This window comes from Lithobates pipiens, unplaced genomic scaffold, assembly GCF_037356315.1.
Source record: "Lithobates pipiens isolate NorthernLeopardFrog02 unplaced genomic scaffold, aLitPip1_a1.2 Scaffold_16, whole genome shotgun sequence".
In the NCBI taxonomy this organism is placed as follows: Eukaryota; Metazoa; Chordata; class Amphibia; order Anura; family Ranidae; genus Lithobates; species Lithobates pipiens.
Genome location: NW_027507748.1, coordinates 123,091,604 through 123,110,906, shown reverse-complemented (window position 1 = coordinate 123,110,906; position 19,303 = coordinate 123,091,604). Strand labels below are relative to the sequence as shown.

Genomic DNA, 19,303 nt, shown 5'->3' with positions numbered 1-19,303 from the left:
CTTCCACCCCTCCGGTGCCACGTTTGGCATCTTTCGGGGGGGGGGCTATTTTTGACAGGTACCATTCCCCCACTTCCAGAAATGGTGCCGCGCCGAAGCTTGGCCCCCCTCCTCCTTCCTCTGCTACCGGGCCAATTAGAAAGCGCAGTGGGCATGCGCAGTAGGGACCCCTTACCAGCAATGGTGGCAGCTGCACCCGACAGCCAATCCGAAGATCGGCCGGGGTGTCAACATCGTGGGCTCACTGGACAGGCAAGTGTCCATATATAAAAACGTTTGATTTTTCGTGGGGTGGGCGTACCTCCCTTTTTAATTTTTTTGTTTTTTTTTAAGTTTTGGATAGAGTGGAGAGGGATTAGAGAGCTGTCACTTTTTATTGCGGTCTGTGCCCCCATTGGGGAGATTCACCCTCCATTTGTCCTGCTTACCATTATCATTGAAAGTAAAAGAAAATCACAAATTTTGAGTTGTCTGCAGAAAAGTAATAGAGGGAAAATCTTCCAATGGGGGACACTTGTCCTGGTGACCTGGGGGTCCCCAAGGAATTCCCTCAATTTTCAGGGATTTCCTCTTAACTCCTGTTTGGCTATGGGACAAGAAGTGAAGGGAAACCTCTGCAATGACCTACTGCGTAGACTACATTCACACTAGCCTCCTGCATTTACCCTTTTCGCTGCCAGAGCTGTTTTTGCGTTTTGTGCACTTAACTTCTTATGTCACACGATATCAGCACAAAGATTTATCAAACATAAATTTCAGTAAAAAGTACACTAAGGTGAAAAGGAGGGTAGAGCGTCACAATTTTAAAAAAAAAGGTTACCCCACGGACACTCCTGGCTCCTCCTTTTCTCAGTGTGCCCCCATAGGAAGCCACTTCCTTTGGGGGCACACCTGCCAGGCCACTCCTGAGCCATGCTGTCTGCATCCACACACACGGACAGCACAGCATGGCTTCACTTGTCCTCCCAACCCCTCCAGCTCTCTGCACACAGATGTTGATTGACAGCAGCTGGAGTCAATGGCTCCCACTGATGTCTCAGTGAGAAAGAAGAGAAAGCCGCTCAAACAGACACACCGCTGGTTCAAGAAAGGACTCAGGTAAGTATGGGGGGGTGAGGGTACAGTATAGAGGGATATTTTTAACCTTAATGTAGGGAATGCATTCAGTCCAGCCTTTACAACCGCTTTAATTTTAGTACAAACAAACACAATATATTACCCAATTTTTTGTAAAATATAAAAGAACAGGTTGCACCAAGTAAATAGGTACCCAACATGTCAAGCTTTAAAATACTCACAAATTCCATAGGCACTGCTTTAAAAACTCTTACAGCTCATCAGTTTAGAGTTAACAATGAATAATGGCCCTAAATTTATTGCTCTCACTCTGACACTGCAATATGTGTTACGTGTGACGCAACCAATGTTTTTGTATGTATGAGGTGTGCGTTTATATACATATACATAAGGGAGGCTCAAATTTTTTTTTTTTTTTTTTTAGTGCTTTGGGATATTTTTCAATTTTATTACCCTTTTTTTTCATGCAAACTTTATTGCTATCATAAAGGGAACCAATAGCCTGCTACGTGAATACTTTTTTTTAGTCACAGGTTTCATGAAACATGTCTACCCTGCACTTCACTGAAGCTAATAGACCACAGATCATGTTTAATTTGCTTTTTCTGCATCCACAACAGCCGGTGAAAGTAATAGCAGAAACCAATAGTCATGTATTCCACATGGGTCCTGGGTTCCTTCCAGCTAGGGAAGATCAGCACGATGTCCTTCCCCAGGAACACCTACCGTGTGGGACCTGGTCCTGTTTCACCAACACTCCTGCTGCTGTCAATTTATGAAATTTGTCAGTGGTAAGGGCTAATCCAAAATTGTTTGGACAGTTTAGAAAAAAAAACAAAAACATATGCTTCCCAAATTGAGTTCTCCTGCATTTAAATGTACTTGCGTTTTTACGTGGGTTCAAATTTGTTCAGAATAGCTAATCTGCCCTGGGATTTCACAGAATTCTATTTTCTGTAAGCATAGCTGATCTGAACACATTAATGTGGGGAGAATTAAACCAGTTAAGAATACATGCGTTAACAAGGTGTGTCTAAAAAGTTTGGTGAATGGTCCGATATCTCAATGGCAACATGGGCCAGGTGCATGGGCATGCACATGGCTATCCAGAGACACGTTGAGAAGCGCCACCTCGCGTGGAGTACACGTAACCATCAGGGTAAACCCGCTGCGGGCAATCAAATGCAGTCAGTGTGAGAAGTAGGGTCAATGAAGCAACGAATGAACATCAAGTTCTGCTACAAAATGGGAAAACAGCTAGAGAAGCATGAAATGTTGGTGCACATGTACGTGACGAAAGCTGTGAGCAGAAAATTAGTTTACGACTGGTTCAAAAGCTTTGGCAAAAGGAAAAAAAAAAAATGAAAAAAAGATTAGCCACGATCGAATCAGCTGTCAACAAGCAGAACCCCAGACATGATCGAGAGAGTGCAACAAATTCTGGTACGAGATCGGAGATTGACTAGGATTGGTGGGGGAGGAATGGGCATTAACAAGGACGCGGTGTGCATAATCGTCAACAAAAATTTGGGTATGCGGAAGATCTGTTCCTGGTTTGTGCCGCACAAGCTGACAGAGGAACAGAAAGCAAAAGGGAAGGAAACCTCTGGAGATTTCATTACCATGGATGACCAGGATCCATCCTTTCTGCAGACCATCGTCACAGGGGATGAGACCTGGTGCTACCAGTTTGATCTGGAATCCAAGCGGCAATCGATGGAATGGCGTCCACCGTGTTCCCCGCGACCCAAAAAGAGTCGCCTGCAAAAGGTCAGGAAATCATGAAAGGCGCACGTTTTGCGGATGTGGCGGCAATTCAAGAACGTATACCAACGGTTCTGCAATTGATTCCTAAAGAGGCCTTTCCTGAAAGTTTCCAGAAGCTTTATGAACCTTGCCAAAGGTGTGTTGTGAAGGATGGCGATTATTTTGAAGGCCGATAAAGGTAATTTGTTTGTATCTTGTGTTTTGTTTGTTTTCTGATACCATTCACCAAACCTTTTAGACACACCTCGTATATGCATTTAGAAATGTCCTCTAAACACATGTATGCTATTGTCGGGGTGAACAAGGCCTAGCTTCGTGCAACAGATCCATTTGTCTTTCTCTCAGACATAGAAATTAGCTCAGGGTCATCACATGACGCTTATACTGCAAAGTAACATCCTGACTCGTAATAAAAAAAAAAAAAAAAAAAACACATTCTGCTGAGCTTCCAATAGGAAAACCGCATGACATAATATCTTCACCCCGGCTGGAGATCAATGCTAGACAGAGGATTTATTCCCTACAGAACATCTAATAAAACAAATCTTTTTTGCTAACAATTCAGTGTTATAATTGTAAGCCTAACTCCAGCCACACATCTTTTTTTATTTAGTTTTGGATCGAATTGGGAAGAGTAAAAATTTTGGTTAGGTGTTAATTTCAGCCTGTGACTTCCTTAGGTAGATTTTATTCTCACTACCTGTCCTTGTGTAATCAGTACATAAAAAGGTGTGTGCGGGGGGTGTAGTGTCATATTTTGCTCCCCATCGTAGAATGCTCCGGAAGTGACGTTGCAAAAAGAAATTTCACACTGCGCATGCGCGATGGGTTTCAAACACTTGCGCCATGCGTTCCAAAGTATTTGCAGCAATGCACTTCAATGAAACCGTCAGATAATGTCATGGAAGTGACGTTAAACTTCAGACGGAGTAGAGAGCGGCGGAGAGACAGCGGGTAACCGTGGCTCGGGAAGGCAATTATCTGATGGTTTCAGTGGTCTGCATTGCCACAAATCCTTTGGAATGCATGTCGCATGCGCAGGGTGAAATTTATGGCCGCAATGTCATTTCCAGAGCATTCTACGATGGGAAGCAAGATATGACACTACAGGGGCACCCCAGCAATGAATACATTAATCTAACCTATCTTTACATTCCTATTTTAGGATAGGTCACTGGTGGAGAGATTTCCCATCACTTCCTGTCCTGACAGGAAGTAGGATGCAGATGACATTAAAATCGGGTTTAAGTTCCATTGAAAACTAAATAAAATGATTAATTTTGGATAAAGTGGAGGAGGAACACCAGAATGTGAATAACATGTTTGAGCTATAGTTGGATTCTAAACAATTGTTCCATTATATTCCAATTTATACATAATGGGTCTCTACGCACATTTTCAAGTAATAATAAAAAAGGTAAAAAGATACATAGATATGTAATGTATAGTGAAAGCATTACAATAATCACAGTATTAAAATAGTTAGGTCTATTAGTGGGTCCTGAGGACAGGAGTTGAGAACCACTGGTTTAATCCATAGCAGACCATACAAGTAGCCTTCAGTGCTATCCATGTCCAATCCCCATACATAGCCTTGAGTGTTATCCAATAAGTAGCCTTGAGTATAATCTATGGGAGCCCCCACAAGTAGTCTTGAGTATTATCCATAGCAGACCCCCATATGCAGCCTTGAGTATTATCCATGGCAGACCTCTATACTGTAAGTAGGCTTGAGTACTATCTATAGAAGACCCCACAAGTAACCTTAAGTATTATCCATGGCAGACCCTATATTTAGCCTTGAGCATTATCAATGGCAGACCCCATATGTAGCCTTGAGTATTGTCCATAGCACACCTCCATATACAGCCTTGCGTATTATCCATGGCAGGCCCCATAAGTAGCCTTGAGCATTATCTATGGCAGAGCCCTATACTGTAAGTAGCCTTGAGTACCATCTTTAGAAAACCCCACAAGTAGCCTTGAGTATTATCCATAGTAGACCCCCCATACGTAACCTTGAGTATTATCCATGGCAGACCCCATATATAGCCTTAAAGTGGAAATTAACTGTATCTAGCACTACAAACTGAAACTGCTATTTAAATTCATTTTTAATACTTAGAGCAAACACACCCATTCGTTCATGATTTTGATGAGAAATCACACCAACCTAGCATTTCTAGCAGCAGCCATTTTGAGTAAGGTCAGAGGATTCATGTACTATTTACTTCCTGTATATCCATCTGTCCTTAGCTCAGGCATGCAGGCAGGAGAGTGTACTTGGCTAAGAAGGCCCCTCCAGATGAAAGAAAAAATGCCTGTGAAGACTCCTGGGATGTATGACATCATTTTGGCCAGAAACCAGGAAGCAACCAAAGAAATGTAAAAAAGAACAAGTTTAAAACAAGTAAACTATTTATGGCTAAAATGATTAAAAATAGTTAATGTTGATTCAGAGAGTTTAGTTCTGCTTTAAGCATTATACATGGTAGACCAAAAAGTCTTGAATATTATACATGGCACACACCATAGGTACCCCTGAGTATTATCCACAGCAAACTTAAATATAATAATATTTATTACTGCATTGTTACATATTAAATGGCTGGGGAAAAAAGACTGTAAAAGAACATTCTGTGTGTTTGCACAAGTAGGTGGCCTCTTAAGGCATGATAATTTCTGGTCCAGTAAAACAACAAAACGAATCTGCTCATTTCTAATCTAGGCAAGATAATGCAACCAAAATACCACCAGGATCCACCAAATTATTAGTGGCCATCAAAGAAATTTTTTACAAAACAAAAAACTATAAAATCTTTAACAGTTGGTATGGCAAGCAAGGACCAACACAAATCAGATCCACATGACAGGATTGTGAAAAATAAAAATAGACTATATCTGTCACATGCATCAAATGATAAACAGAAAAATGACAATCCAATGAGCTTTCTTAGGCTTCGTTAACACTAGTGTGATTACAGATGTGACTTCAGTCGCATACAATTGCATGACACTGGAAATCTCATCAATGACTTCCGAATCGTCATTTCAATGATTGATTGCCATGCACAGCTACTCCAGTTTTGATCAATTCCCTTTGTCTCAAAGAATAAAACATTAATTTGGGTACAGCGTTGTTTGAGTGCGTAATTGTCAGTCAAACTATGATGGGACTAGAACTAAAAATGGCCTGGTAATGAAGAGGGGGTGCAATATGATATTGAGGTGGTTTATTATGAGAGAAGTATGGCATTTGGAGGTTTTGCAGATTTAAGCCCCATACACACTATCAGATTTTCTGCTGATTTTTTCCTTCAGATTTACCAAAACCATATAATATGAGGTCAAACCTTAGGAGTTTCAATTTGTATGCAATCAGGCAGTCCCTTGCACTACATGGCTTTGGTAAATCTGAAGGAAAAAAATCAGCAGAAAATCTGACAATGTGTATGGGCTTGAGACTTACGTAGGTGGATGCAGCATTGGTTCGATGCTGCATCTGTCCTGGCCGGCTATAACAAGAATTGAGCGATCAAACACAGCTGATCGCTCGGTTCTCACAGCTCCCCAAACAAAGAGCTGGTGACTGTCAGTCACTGCTCTCTGCTCTGTCCTTCCTCGCTCACTGGAGTGCTGGACTGTGCAGGGGGCAGGGGCGGGACCAGCGGCTCGCTGAGAGGCTGAGCAGGATGCTGGTCCAGGCATGTGGGCGGATATTGCCTCCAGTATCATGATCTTATTTAACCACTTCCCACCCGGCCAATGCATATATATACGGCCGGGTGGGAGCCGTCTACTCCTGATAGGCCGTTCAGGAACGTCCTTCAGAAGTAGCGGGATCCCGCGCGCGTGCCCGCGCAGCGGCGCGATCCCGATGTGCCCGTGTCACCCGGACACGGCACATCTCAGATCGGCAGGAGGGCTCTGTGATTGGCCCTCCTGATCACATGACGGCCGTGTCCAATCACGGCCGTCATGTGATGTAAACAAACAGCCGGTTTCTAGGCAATCGGCTCTCCTCTCCTCACATGGAAGTCATCGCTGAGGAGAGGAGAGCAGAACGCTGCAGCCGGCTGATGATCAGTGAGTATGAGCTGTTTTTTACAGCTTTTTACTCACTGATCATCAGTCTAGTGTCAACACACAACACACCACACAGTACAAACACAGTCCCCACACATGTCCCCAAAACACACATGTCCCCAATAATAAAAACATGTCCCCCACATATGTCCCACTAAAATCACATGTCCCAATGATTATCTGCACACATATGTACGTGATCACCTGCACACATATGTACATGATCATTTGCGTACATATGTCCCTGAGCACACAAACCAATTATTATACACTTAACGGAATTTTTTTTACCAAAAACATGTAGCAGAATACATTTTGGCTTAAATTTATGACAAAATTAGATTTTATTGGATTTCTTTTCAAATAGAAAAAAGAAAATATTGTTTTTTTTCCAAATTTCCGCTTATATCGCAAAAAATAAAAAACGGAGTCGTGAATAAATAACACCAAAATAAAGCTCTATTTATGCGAACAAAATGATAACCATTTCATTTGGGTACAGTGTAGCATGACCGCGCAATTGTTATTGAAAGCGCTAGAGCGATGAAAGCTGAAAATTGGGCTGGGAAGGAAGGGGGTGGAAGTGCCCTGTATTGTAGTGGTTAAGAATGGACTGACTGCCTGCTGAAAACGGGTCAGAGGTGTGCACAATGAACTGCAGTCCTGTGATCCTCAGGAGAAGTACAGCCAAATGAGCTTTGGCTGTGCTTCTCCTTTAAAGTATAAAAGTTCACCTTTTGAACATGTTAGATCTGTATATCGGGTGCAACATATTCATGCATCCACCTCAACCCCCCTCCCTGTGACAGCAGGTGGGGGTTCCTCTCGCCCCCAGCCCCTGTCAGATTTTAAAACTGGCAGGGTTCTGCATGGGCACATCATTCATTCACAGGGATCTGTCAAATAATAAACTACAACTGAACTGAAAGCCAGTGCAGAGGTATAGGCAGAAGGCTGGAGGGAGACTGTACAGGAGATCTGCTGACCATGAATGCAATACTTTGCAGTCTACTGAAAAAAACCCCAAAAAAACACTTTTTTTTTACCTGCAAAAATATGTGCGTGCATTATTATTTTGCTAAAGGTGAACTTCGCCTTTAAAAGGACAGCACCTCGCCAGCATCATAAGAGTTACTTCTAGGAAAAACCTGAAAGGGGCGTGGCATAATACTTTGGATGTCAACAGCACATGACATGACTCATCATGACAATTGAACTACATGACCTGATGCCAGGATCTTCCCTCCAGCATAGGAGGCTGTCCACTTACCAGGTTAAGGGCCCCAAGGACTTACTCACATCACCTTTTCAGCATTTGGAGTGCGTTTTTGCATGCATGTTTTTTGTGATTTCAATGCAATAGAGTGCTTTCCTTTTCCTCTTTTTTTTTTTTATTTTGACACTTAAAAAAATCTTAGGACTATGCTCTCTTAATTACATTTACATGCATTTTGACATGTTGCAGGAGAAAAAAAAAATTCCCCTTTTATTTTTTTTTTATTTTTTGGAAAGCGCTAGAAATTAACAAACTGGTGTGAACTAAGGTTCCTAGGTAATACTCCATATTCCCATTGCACACGTTTCTGGATAAAACTTAAAAAAAAAGATTTGGGTGCTGCAGCAACGGTCAGCTGGAGACTGGTCCAAAAGTCCCAATGCAGATATTTTCCGGCGCACCATGGATCAACAAACGAGCGTCCAAACTGATTTAGTTTATTGCATGATCACATCAAAAAATGGTGCAAAGTTTTGGAGCCACGCAGAGTCCCCCCTCATCAGGCATGTGACTGATGAAGGGGCATTGCGTGGCTATGAAACATTGCACTACTTTGTGATGTGATCAGGCGATAAAAATTCAGTTTGGGACACTATTTTGTTGATCCGTGATGCGCTTGCAAATATCTGCAGTGTGACTTTTGAACCAGTCACCAGCTGGCCGTTGCTGCAGCACCCAAAGGTTCATAGAAACACATGGCAATTACTGTACATGCATTCTGGATACAGTTTAAAACTGCAGCTGGTGTGAGCCAGTCCTAATCCTCATCTCCAACATTCCATGAAGCATTTCTTTATTACAAAGCTACGTCTCTCTGGGGAGGTTCTCTTCTAAATCATGTCCTTCCAATGATGACTATGGATCAGGACAATGGAGCGCCACAGTGACTAACTCTGCCCTGTACACAGCTGATGATAACCAATAATTCTCATCTAGACAGCAGATGTAAGTATACATCATATAGGAGCAGTGCAGTCACATGATCACCTTGTATAGAGTACTGATCTCTTATAGGAAGGTCATTAGGAGAGTGATCCACACATCCCATAATGAAGAGCTGGTGATCACAGCAGCTGCATTAAGAAGCCTCATCATCAGTACAAAGGAGGCAATAATAATAATAATGCAGCCAGCCTGCTGTGACAGGGGAGGGATGACCCTTCATAGATGGAGGACTGCAGCACCTGGCACACATGTATACAGCTGAGGATCTCTACAAAGGAATGCCGGGTCCTCCTGTAGCAGGCACAATGCAGATGGATGCAGGGGATGGGGATGACAGGTGATCACACATCATCCCTCTGCAGATCTCATCAATCATCACCCAGAAGGAGGAGGAGGAGGGAGCCTGCCGCCCCGGATCACAGGCTGTCTGCTCCTTCTCCCGGGTGATCGCCTGCACGGAAGGTACAGCTGTGATTGTGGATGACATAAAGGTGACAGTATGGATCATTGTACACACTGACCTCCATACAGGATCTGTCCTGTCCACCCCTCCTCTGTCCCCATCACATATGTCTCCGCACACACAAGCTCAGCTGTCACCAACTTACCCGGGATTCTTCCACCGTGCAACCATGAACAGACTGATCCCCGACTAACACACTGCAGGGCCGGGCTCAGCACACATCGGAAGTGACGTCTGCCGCTGGGACACTTCCATTGCCAAGGAGCGCCATTGTGGAAGAGGGCAGTGATGGAAGGGGAGCAGTGTGCAGCTCTGTGCATGAATGAAATACCAATGTGAAATAAAATACATAAACCTTGTATAGATTCTTCCCACAGTATTCAGTATGTAGTCTTCTCTTTGGGGGGTTATTAGAAATGTCCCTCCACCAAACAGGATAGTGCGCTAAACTTGTAGGTGACTAAAGGCCTGTAAACACACGAAAAGAAAATCAGAAGTTACATTTCATCCGATAAACGATCTGCCAATTTTTCGGATCGTTAGTATGGTGCTTTCGACAGCCGAGTGCGAATTTTCGTATGACAAAAACTGAATGTGCAGGCTATGAAATTTTAACACAATGTACGATTTTCGCTTAAAGTGGAGGGCCACCCTAGAATAAAAAATAGCATTAATATTCTTAAAAAAATATATATTTTTTTTTAACTTACCTGAAACCAATGTCTTCCTAATCTGCCTCTTCCTATTCCACGGCGTATCCTCCTCGTCGGTGTGCGGCCCCGTTGCCTTCTGGGACATGTGTGTGTGTCCCAGAAAACAACGGGCCATTCACAAAGCGCCGCGCGACTTGCACATGAGCAGTAGGAAACAGGCAGTGAAGCCGCAAGGCTCCACTGCTTGTTTCCCTTCATTAAGATGGCGGCACTGCAGCCGATCTGATGGACAGGTTAGCCTCGGGGAGGGGGGGGGGACATCACGGATTCCCTGGACAGGTAAGTGTCCTTATTAAAAGTCAGCAGCTACAATGTCCTTAAAACTAAGGACACTATTGGAAAGCTGAATAGCGTTTAACACACTGGGTCCCCAAGACAGCTTAGTATATTTTACTGAATGCCTATGCAATTGGTGTACACGGCAGAAAAATAACACATGCTGCAATTTTTAAAGTTTTTTTACTCAAACTCACGTTAACGCGTTTCAAAATGATGAATGTGAAGAAATACTACAAAAATTAATTACAAAAGCTTTTTAAAACAAAATTCAGATTACATCTCTGCACTGCTTTATAGCGTGACATTACTGTCTCTCCTGCAATAAAGAGCTGCCTGCTTGCAGTTTGTGAAAGCTTAATACATTGTGAGGGGTTAGCTCGGCAGCGGGTGTGTGTGACCCCCTGGATGGGTTCACAACACAAAATCAGGCACAGCAGACAGCGATGTAGGTGCAAAAAAACAAAAGATGCAGTTTATTTATGCTACATGCAGTGATACATATAACAGCCAAACAAAAAAAAATAAAACATGAAAATAAATCCTGGTCAGCTTGACCTCTAACTACACACTTAGATTCCCTGTCTAACAACTGAGAGCAGCCTTGTGCTGCCCCAGTCCCTGTCCCTGTCCCTGTCCCTGTTGTAGAGGTTTGCCACACAGGCATTAACTCACCGCACAGAACAGATCTCACACTCCCCAGTCTATACAACACAAAACTGGTTCCAGGATGGAGCATCTCCCTAAGCATGCTGGGGTTTTTTGTAGAGGTCTTAATGAGCCCACTTACTTCAGCTGGGCTCATTAACTCTTCCCCTCTAATTGTAAAGGTCTGCATAAAGCCTAAATCTAGGGCACACATATTTCCCATCCTGGATACAACCAGGTGACTTTACCTGCGTGCTGCCACATACCCCCCCCCCCCCCCTCTTGTTTCAACCTTGGGGTTGTAACACAAGCAGTCAGACACGCATGTATCCGAGACAAAGCATCCACATTCCCCATTTTAACACCAGGGCGATGCTTAACTGTAAAGTTAAATTCTTGTAGGGCCAGGAACCACCTATTTACCCTTCTATTGGTCTCCTTGTTCTGAGCCATCCACTTTAAAGGAGCGTGATCAGTCACCAGGTCAAAGTGCCTACCTAGCAGATAGTAACGAAGGGAATCTAGAGCCCACTTCACTGCTAAACATTCCTTCTCAATCGTGGCGTAATTTACCTCATGGGACTTCAACTTCCTGCTGAGGTAAATGACTGGGTGCTCTTCCCCGTTCCAGACCTGGGATAACACTGCTCCTAACCCAACGTCTGATGCATCAGTTTGTACCACGAAGTCCTTAGAGAAGTCTGGTGAGTACAACACTGGCTGGCTACATAAGGCTGTTTTTAAGGACTGAAATGCTTCTTCAGCCTCTGGGGACCATTTAACCATGACCGACTCTTTCCCTTTTGTCAGGTTGGTGAGGGGCACAGCCTGAGAAGCAAAATGGGGAATGAATCGTCGATAATAGCCAGCGATTCCCAGAAAGGCTCGTACCTGTTTCTTGCTGTTGGGACGTGGCCAACTCTGTATGGCCTCGACTTTATTGACTTGGGGTTTTATCACCCCCCTCCCAATAGTGTACCCAAGATATTTGGCCTCCTCCTGTCCAATGGTACACTTCTTTGGATTGGCCGTAAACCCAGCTTCCCGGATAGAGTCTAGGACTGCTTGTACTTTCGGCAAATGTGAGACCCAGTCTGTGCTATGGATAATCACATCATCCAGGTAAGCTGCAGCATATTTCTGATGGGGCCTCAGAATCTTATCCATTTTCCGCTGGAATGTTGCCGGTGCATTCTGTAACCCAAACGGCATTCTCTTATATTGGAATGCCCCATCTGGGGTTACAAACGCAGTTTTCTCCTTGGCCGACTCGGCCAGGGGAATTTGCCAATAGCCTTTGGTGAGATCAAGAGTTGTCATATATCGGGCTGTTCCCAGCCGGTCAATCAACTCATCTATACGCGGCATGGGGTAGGTGTCAAATTTTGTAACTTTATTTAATTGTCGAAAATCGTTACAAAACCGCCAGCTCCCATCAGGTTTGGGCACTAGTACGATAGGACTGGACCAGTCACTCTGGGACTCCTCTATCACACCCAATTCCAACATCCTTTGAACCTCCCCACATATTGCCTCCCGTCGGGCCTCTGGTATTCTATAAGGTTTTAGTTTTACCCTTTCTCCTGGAGGGGTGATAATGTCATGCTCTACGCCAGATGTTTGTCCCGGAAGCTCAGAGAAAATCTCTTTGTTACGAAGTACAAACTCTTTAACCTCCTGTTGTTGGGGTTTCGATAAGGTGTCTGCTATTCCAACCTCAGGAACTAAGCAATCAGGCTGTACTTGTGACAAAGTCTCTGCGACTAGGGATTCCCTATCCCTCCAGGCTTTCAGCAGATTGACGTGATAGATCTGCTCCGGCTTTCGCCTTCCTGGCTGTTTAACCCTGTAGTTCACCTCACTAATTTTTTCAATTACTTCATATGGACCTTGCCATTTGGCCAGAAATTTGCTTTCAACCGTAGGGACTAGCACCAAGACCCTATCCCCCGGGGAAAAAGTACGGGTCTTGGCCCCACGGTTGTACACTCTCTGCTGTGCTAACTGCGCTTGGGTTAAATGTTCCTTTACGATTGGCATTACCTGTGCAATTCTGTCTTGTATCAGGGCGACATGCTCAATCACGCTCCTGTGAGGAGAACTCCCATTTTCCCAAGTTTCCTTGGCGATATCCAGCAGCCCTCTTGGGTGTCTCCCATAGAGCAACTCGAAGGGTGAGAAACCCGTAGAGGATTGGGGTACCTCCCTAATGGCAAACATTAGATAGGGTAATAGACAGTCCCAATTCTTTCCATCTCTATCCACCACCTTCTTTAACATTTGTTTAAGGGTTTTGTTGAATCTTTTAACCAACCCGTCTGTTTGGGGGTGATACACAGATGTACGCAATTGCGTCACTTTGTACAACTTGCATAATTCTTTCATAACCCTGGACATAAAGGGTATACCTTGGTCCGTAAGCAGTTCCTTACAAATACCCACGCGGCTAAAAACAAGAGATAGCTCTTTGGCTATGGTTTTGGCCGAGGTATTTCGGAGAGGAATTGCTTCCGGATAACGGGTGGCATAGTCCAATATAACCAAAATGTACTGATGGCCCCTGGCGGACTTCATTATCGGACCTACCAAATCCATTGCGATCCTTTCAAAGGGGACCTCAATGATAGGAAGAGGTACCAGCGGGTTACGGAAATGTGGCATAGGTGCCGACTTCTGACACACGGGGCAGGAGGAACAATAATTTTCTATTTCCTTCATGACCCCAGGCCAATAGAATCTCTAATACCAATACCCTCTCTCTGGTTTTCTCTGTCCCCAGATGACCTCCCAGAATGTGCCCATGAGCCAATTCTAACACCAACTTCCTGTAAGGTTTGGGCACTACAAGTTGCTCAATGGTTTCTTCTGCCCTTTGAGCCACTCGATACAGCAGGTCCCTTTCCATAGTGAAGTAAGGATAAGGGCAAGTCTTATCTGGGTTCACTAACTCGCCATCTATTTTCACCACATTTTCCCGTGCCTTTATTAGGGTGGGGTCTTTTAACTGTTCTGTGGCAAAATTTTCCCTGTGAACCTCAAGATCCGAAAACTCCACAGACGGCATTTTTTCATCTGAGGATGTTGGCTCCCCCCCAGTTTCTCGAGTTTCCCCCGCCAATACCGACAAGGGAAATTCAGGAGAGTCCTCACCACTCCCAGAGGAATTCTGGTCATCTTCCTGGTTTATAGGGGCACCAGTGGGGGGCTCAGGACAATCCCAGAGTTCCCAGAATTTTGGAAAATCCCTTCCCACAATAGCATCATGTGGTAAGTGAGACACTAACCCCACCTGATGAGAGAGGTTACCTTTGGGGGTCTCAAAAAACACTGAAGTTACAGGATACTCTCGGGTGTCCCCATGCACACAAATAACAGCCACCCTGTTCCTCCCAGAGACCTCTGTAGTAACTAATTCAGCTTTTATCAATGTTACCAGGCTACCTGAATCCAGCAACACATCAACATTTCTACCATTAATACACATTTTACATAAATGTTTCTCAGGTCCCCGAATGGCAGTGCATGCAACTGTCGCAAACAGCGACTGACGTCTCTCCCTTATAAAGTCACATTGCATAGGCTCATCCACAACGGGGCAATTGGCTGCAATATGTCCCTCTTGCCGGCAGCGGTAGCAAATAATCTTTTTCGCTGTCTCTTGCAGCATGGGCTTCCTGGGCTGCTCCCGCCAGACCTTAGGTAGAACTCCCACCCTCTCACTCTCTCCACCCTCACCCCTTGGAGTCACCTTACCCGCCACTGGGAATGATCTGGTCTTAGGGTGGAAAGTCCGTGAGTCCCTGGAAGAGGTGGTCAGGTTCTCTGTAGCCAAGTACCTCTCAACCAGATCCACAAGTTTATCTGCATTTTCTGGGTCTCCATGGCTTACCCATTTTTGGATGGCAGTAGGAAGAGCTCTCAGGAAACGATCCATAACAACACGTTCCACAATGTTTGGTGCGGTCAAAGTCTCTGGCTGCAGCCACTTCCTGCTCAGGTGAATGAGATCATACATTTGAGACCTGGGGGGGGTTTTCCAACCTGAAAAGTCCAATTATGCACACGCTGAGCCCGGACGGCCAGGGTGACACCCAGCCGTGCCAATATTTCTGTTTTTAGCACCACATAGTCTTTTGCTTGGTCAGGCTCTAGGTCATAATAAGCTTTCTGCGATTCCCCAGTTAACAGAGGGGCCACCAGTCCAGCCCATTGCTCCTTAGGCCACTTTTCCCTTTCAGCAGTCCTTTCAAATGTGGTCAAAAACACCTCCGGATCATCCTCTCCAGTCATTTTTGTCAATAAACGGCTCACACCAAAGGATGCGGTATTATTGTAACCACTTGCTTCATTGGTCTGCGGACGTTGCTGTATTAATGTCTCTATTTTCTGTTGAAAATTCTGCTCTTGTTTCTGCAATAGGTCTATAAAGCGGGCTTCAGATTGCTGCTGTGCTTGTTGCTGAGCTTCCAGGCTCTGCTGGTGAGCTTTCTGCTGGGCTGCAAGGCTCTTTTGTAAAGCTGCATTTGTTTGCTGCTGATTTGCATTTGCTTGCTGCTGGTTTGCATTTGCTAGAGCCAGCTGTCTCAGTATCTCCTCCATGCTGGCCTTTAAAAAAAATTGAAAAAAAAACTGCCAAAATTCTCCACCAACTGTGAGGGGTTAGCTCGGCAGCGGGTGTGTGTGACCCCCTGGATGGGTTCACAACACAAAATCAGGCACAGCAGACAGCGTTGTAGGTGCAAAAAAACAAAAGATGCAGTTTATTTATGCTACATGCAGTGATACATATAACAGCCAAACAAAAAAAAATAAAACATGAAAATAAATCCTGGTCAGCTTGACCTCTAACTACACACTTAGATTCCCTGTCTAACAACTGAGAGCAGCCTTGTGCTGCCCCAGTCCCTGTCCCTGTCCCTGTCCCTGTTGTAGAGGTTTGCCACACAGGCATTAACTCACCGCACAGAACAGATCTCACACTCCCCAGTCTATACAACACAAAACTGGTTCCAGGATGGAGCATCTCCCTAAGCATGCTGGGGTTTTTTGTAGAGGTCTTAATGAGCCCACTTACTTCAGCTGGGCTCATTAACTCTTCATCTCTAATTGTAAAGGTCTGCATAAAGCCTGAATCTAGGGCACACATATTTCCCATCCTGGATACAACCAGGTGACTTTACCTGCGTGCTGCCACAACATTTAAAACAAAACATATGCAAAGTCCGAAGGCCTGTTCACGCCATCACGTGAGATAATATGTGTGTTAACACAATGTACAGTAATGTGCATTGCATGTGTAGTGGCGGCTCCTGAAGAGCACGCGCTATGCGGTTTTTCAAAGTTAAACTTTGCCTAAACTGTAGTTTGGTTTGGGTTTATTTGTCTAAATTGGACCTCTGCATCAGTCTGACTGGACTGTGAGGTGTTCAGCCTGGCCACTGGGGGCACTGTCTCTTGTGGCAGGCTTGGAACTATGGTCTGGTTAGGTGCTTAGGTTACTCTCTTTCGGAGCCAGGTCAGTGGGAGTGGCCCTCTCGCTGTGCCCTCTGGGAGAGGGTATTTAAGATGCGGAAGTCACGTGGTTCGGTCCAGTATGAGGTGCTGACTTCATGGTCCTGGTCCTCCTGACCAGCTACCAGGAAGGCTACGGTCTGGGGTGCGGATCCACCCGACTTTGATGTCTTGGGGCTGGCTAGCCCAAGGCAAGGAAACTAAAGGAGGATTCTGAGGTGGTTGGGTGTCGTCTCTGGTTCGGGAGAGGCCCAGAGTACTTTGAGCATTCCAGGGGAGAACTCTTTAGAAGAACACCACGTACGGGTTGGTTTTCTTAACAAGAGCCTGGAAGGGCTGAAGTAACTGAGAGAATCCGGTCTTGTGGATATCGCCAAGCAGGCTGAAAGATCCAGGTATCCTACAAGTGTCCTCAAGCTTAGTTTCCTACGGGTTCTACAACAACGTCTGTGGCAGAGATATTATTTTGTATGTTCTACAACAATGTCTGTGGCAGAGACTTGTTCCTGAGTAAGCACCTTGTTAGCTGCTAGGCCTTGGGAGAGAGGGACTATCCAACCTGGGTAACCTTCCAGCTGCGAATAGCTATTCTCTGAATGCAGTCAAAGTAAGCAAGTTCTTCAACGTTTTTGACTTTGACACTAAGCCCTTGTACACACGGTCGGAGAATCCGTCGGAATGTGTCCTATCGGACCGTGTCGTCGGATAATCCGACTGTGTGTGGTATGCATTGGACTGATTCCATCGGACCCAATTTTCCAACATGTTGGAAATATTTCCCGACCAACTGGGCCGGTCGGACATACTCCGATCATGTGTAGCGAATTTTGATCGGACCAAGTGCCACGCATGCTCAGATCAAATTCCTACATCAAAGCTATTGGCTACTAGCCTGAATGTAGTCCCATCGTAACGAAATTACGTCATCACGTTCTGAAAGATTGGATTTTTCGACAACTTAGTCCGATCGTGTGTATGCAACAGTTTCGGACAAGATCCGACGGAGAAAATCCGACGGATTTGGTTATCGAAATCTCTGACCGTGTGTACAGGGGTTAAGAGTACCTGAACTTCCTTTCCAACCCTCTAATCCCAAGTTGAAAGACTGTTTAATTGACTGAGTTTTGCAAATAAAATCCATTCAAGTGGATCTGTTTACAGTCTCGAGTCACTGGGCTATTTACCACGGATATCGCTTATACATGCCACAAGGAGAACAGAAGGTAACGGTAAGCCAAAAAATAACCAGCAGCTCCTTCGGGGGCGGTTAGTGCTACACATGCATTTATGAGATGTGGTACCATTCATTCTGAATAGCTTGCAAAATGACATGTGTTGTTGAGCACCACAACAAATTTTGGATGAACCCTCTGCACACTGTTATATACCCTTTCTAGCAAACTTTGCAATGAAAAACAGGGATTTTTAGTTCACACATATTGAAATAAATGTTTAAACTGGCCAACTGCATCAAAGCAATCCCTCTTATGGCCAGTCCTACTCTACTCTGCCAAGGCAAAGTTTACAGTGGACACACTGCCAACCTGGGGCACACAAACACAAGGTGGGGGAGAGCTACTAGGTTCAGGTCTGGTCCCTGACCTGTATTGCAACAAAAACAAGATATAAAGTACCTGTGCTCTTGTTTCTGTTGCACAACATTATAACATACTGCTGTGCATGGTATTGTGGTGGGTTACAAAAAATAGTACATGCTCATTTTATGGTCCGTTAGACAGCCCATTCAAATAAATGGGCTGCCTAACGATTATGTCAACCCAACATTTCATATTACTAACATGTACCTACTGTATCATGTACTTGTATGAAAAAGTATCCTGTTCTCTTTGTATTGCTTCCTTTGTGTGAAATCCCTGGGGTCCCTGTCAGTCATTCTGCTTTACTATTAAACACTCACCATACTAGGCAGGAGAACACAGGTTAGTTTTCTAGCTATGCTGGAAACTCAGCCTGCTCTCCTCCTAAAATGATCAGACTTGTGCTGACATGACACCCCCCACACAGCCATTCATTGGGAAGAGCAGTGTTCTGCTGCTTCTCCTCCCCCTGCTCTCTGAGCTCCTTATGCAGCTGAGATCAGAGGGTATGTGATCACTTATAAAATGGTAAAAAAATGTTTTATTTAGTTTTTTGTTCTTTTTTCTTTATATGTTTATACACTATATGTATACACAAACGTTTTGCCTTTCATTTGTATTTTAAGGCTTCATGGATGTTGTTTAACCTCTCCTGAACAATTTAACTTGACAACTAGAAACTGCCGTCTAAAAATGTCCATTCAGCCATGTTTACATGCCGCGTTTAGCTGCATTTAGCCACGTTTGCCTCTAGAAGTGTTTGTTAAAATGAAAAACGTCTGTAAACAAAACGCTGCTGAACGCAAGTAACCGCATTTAGCAGCGTTTACAAGTTGTCACAGGCATTTGGCATTTTAAATACCTCTGAACATCCGTCTGAACCCATTTTTTTTACATTCCAAAAAAGGCTTCTAAACTCAACTGCCTAGAGCAGTGATGGCGA

At 44.4% G+C, this 19,303-nt stretch overlaps 1 protein-coding gene across 3 annotated transcripts in view; it reads right to left on the bottom strand.

The window, feature by feature from the left end:
* FAM222B (family with sequence similarity 222 member B) overlaps positions 1 to 9,829 on the bottom strand; it is a 297,231-nt gene extending 287,402 nt beyond the window's left edge. For 2 of the 3 annotated variants that reach the window (XM_077480403.1, XM_077480401.1), the window contains exon 1: positions 9,760 to 9,829. The gene's annotated coding sequence lies outside the window, so the exon portion shown is untranslated. The remainder of the gene's footprint in view (positions 1 to 9,759) is intronic. The other variant, XM_077480402.1, reaches the window with a different exon arrangement.
* Positions 9,830 to 19,303: the final 9,474 nt, after the last annotated feature.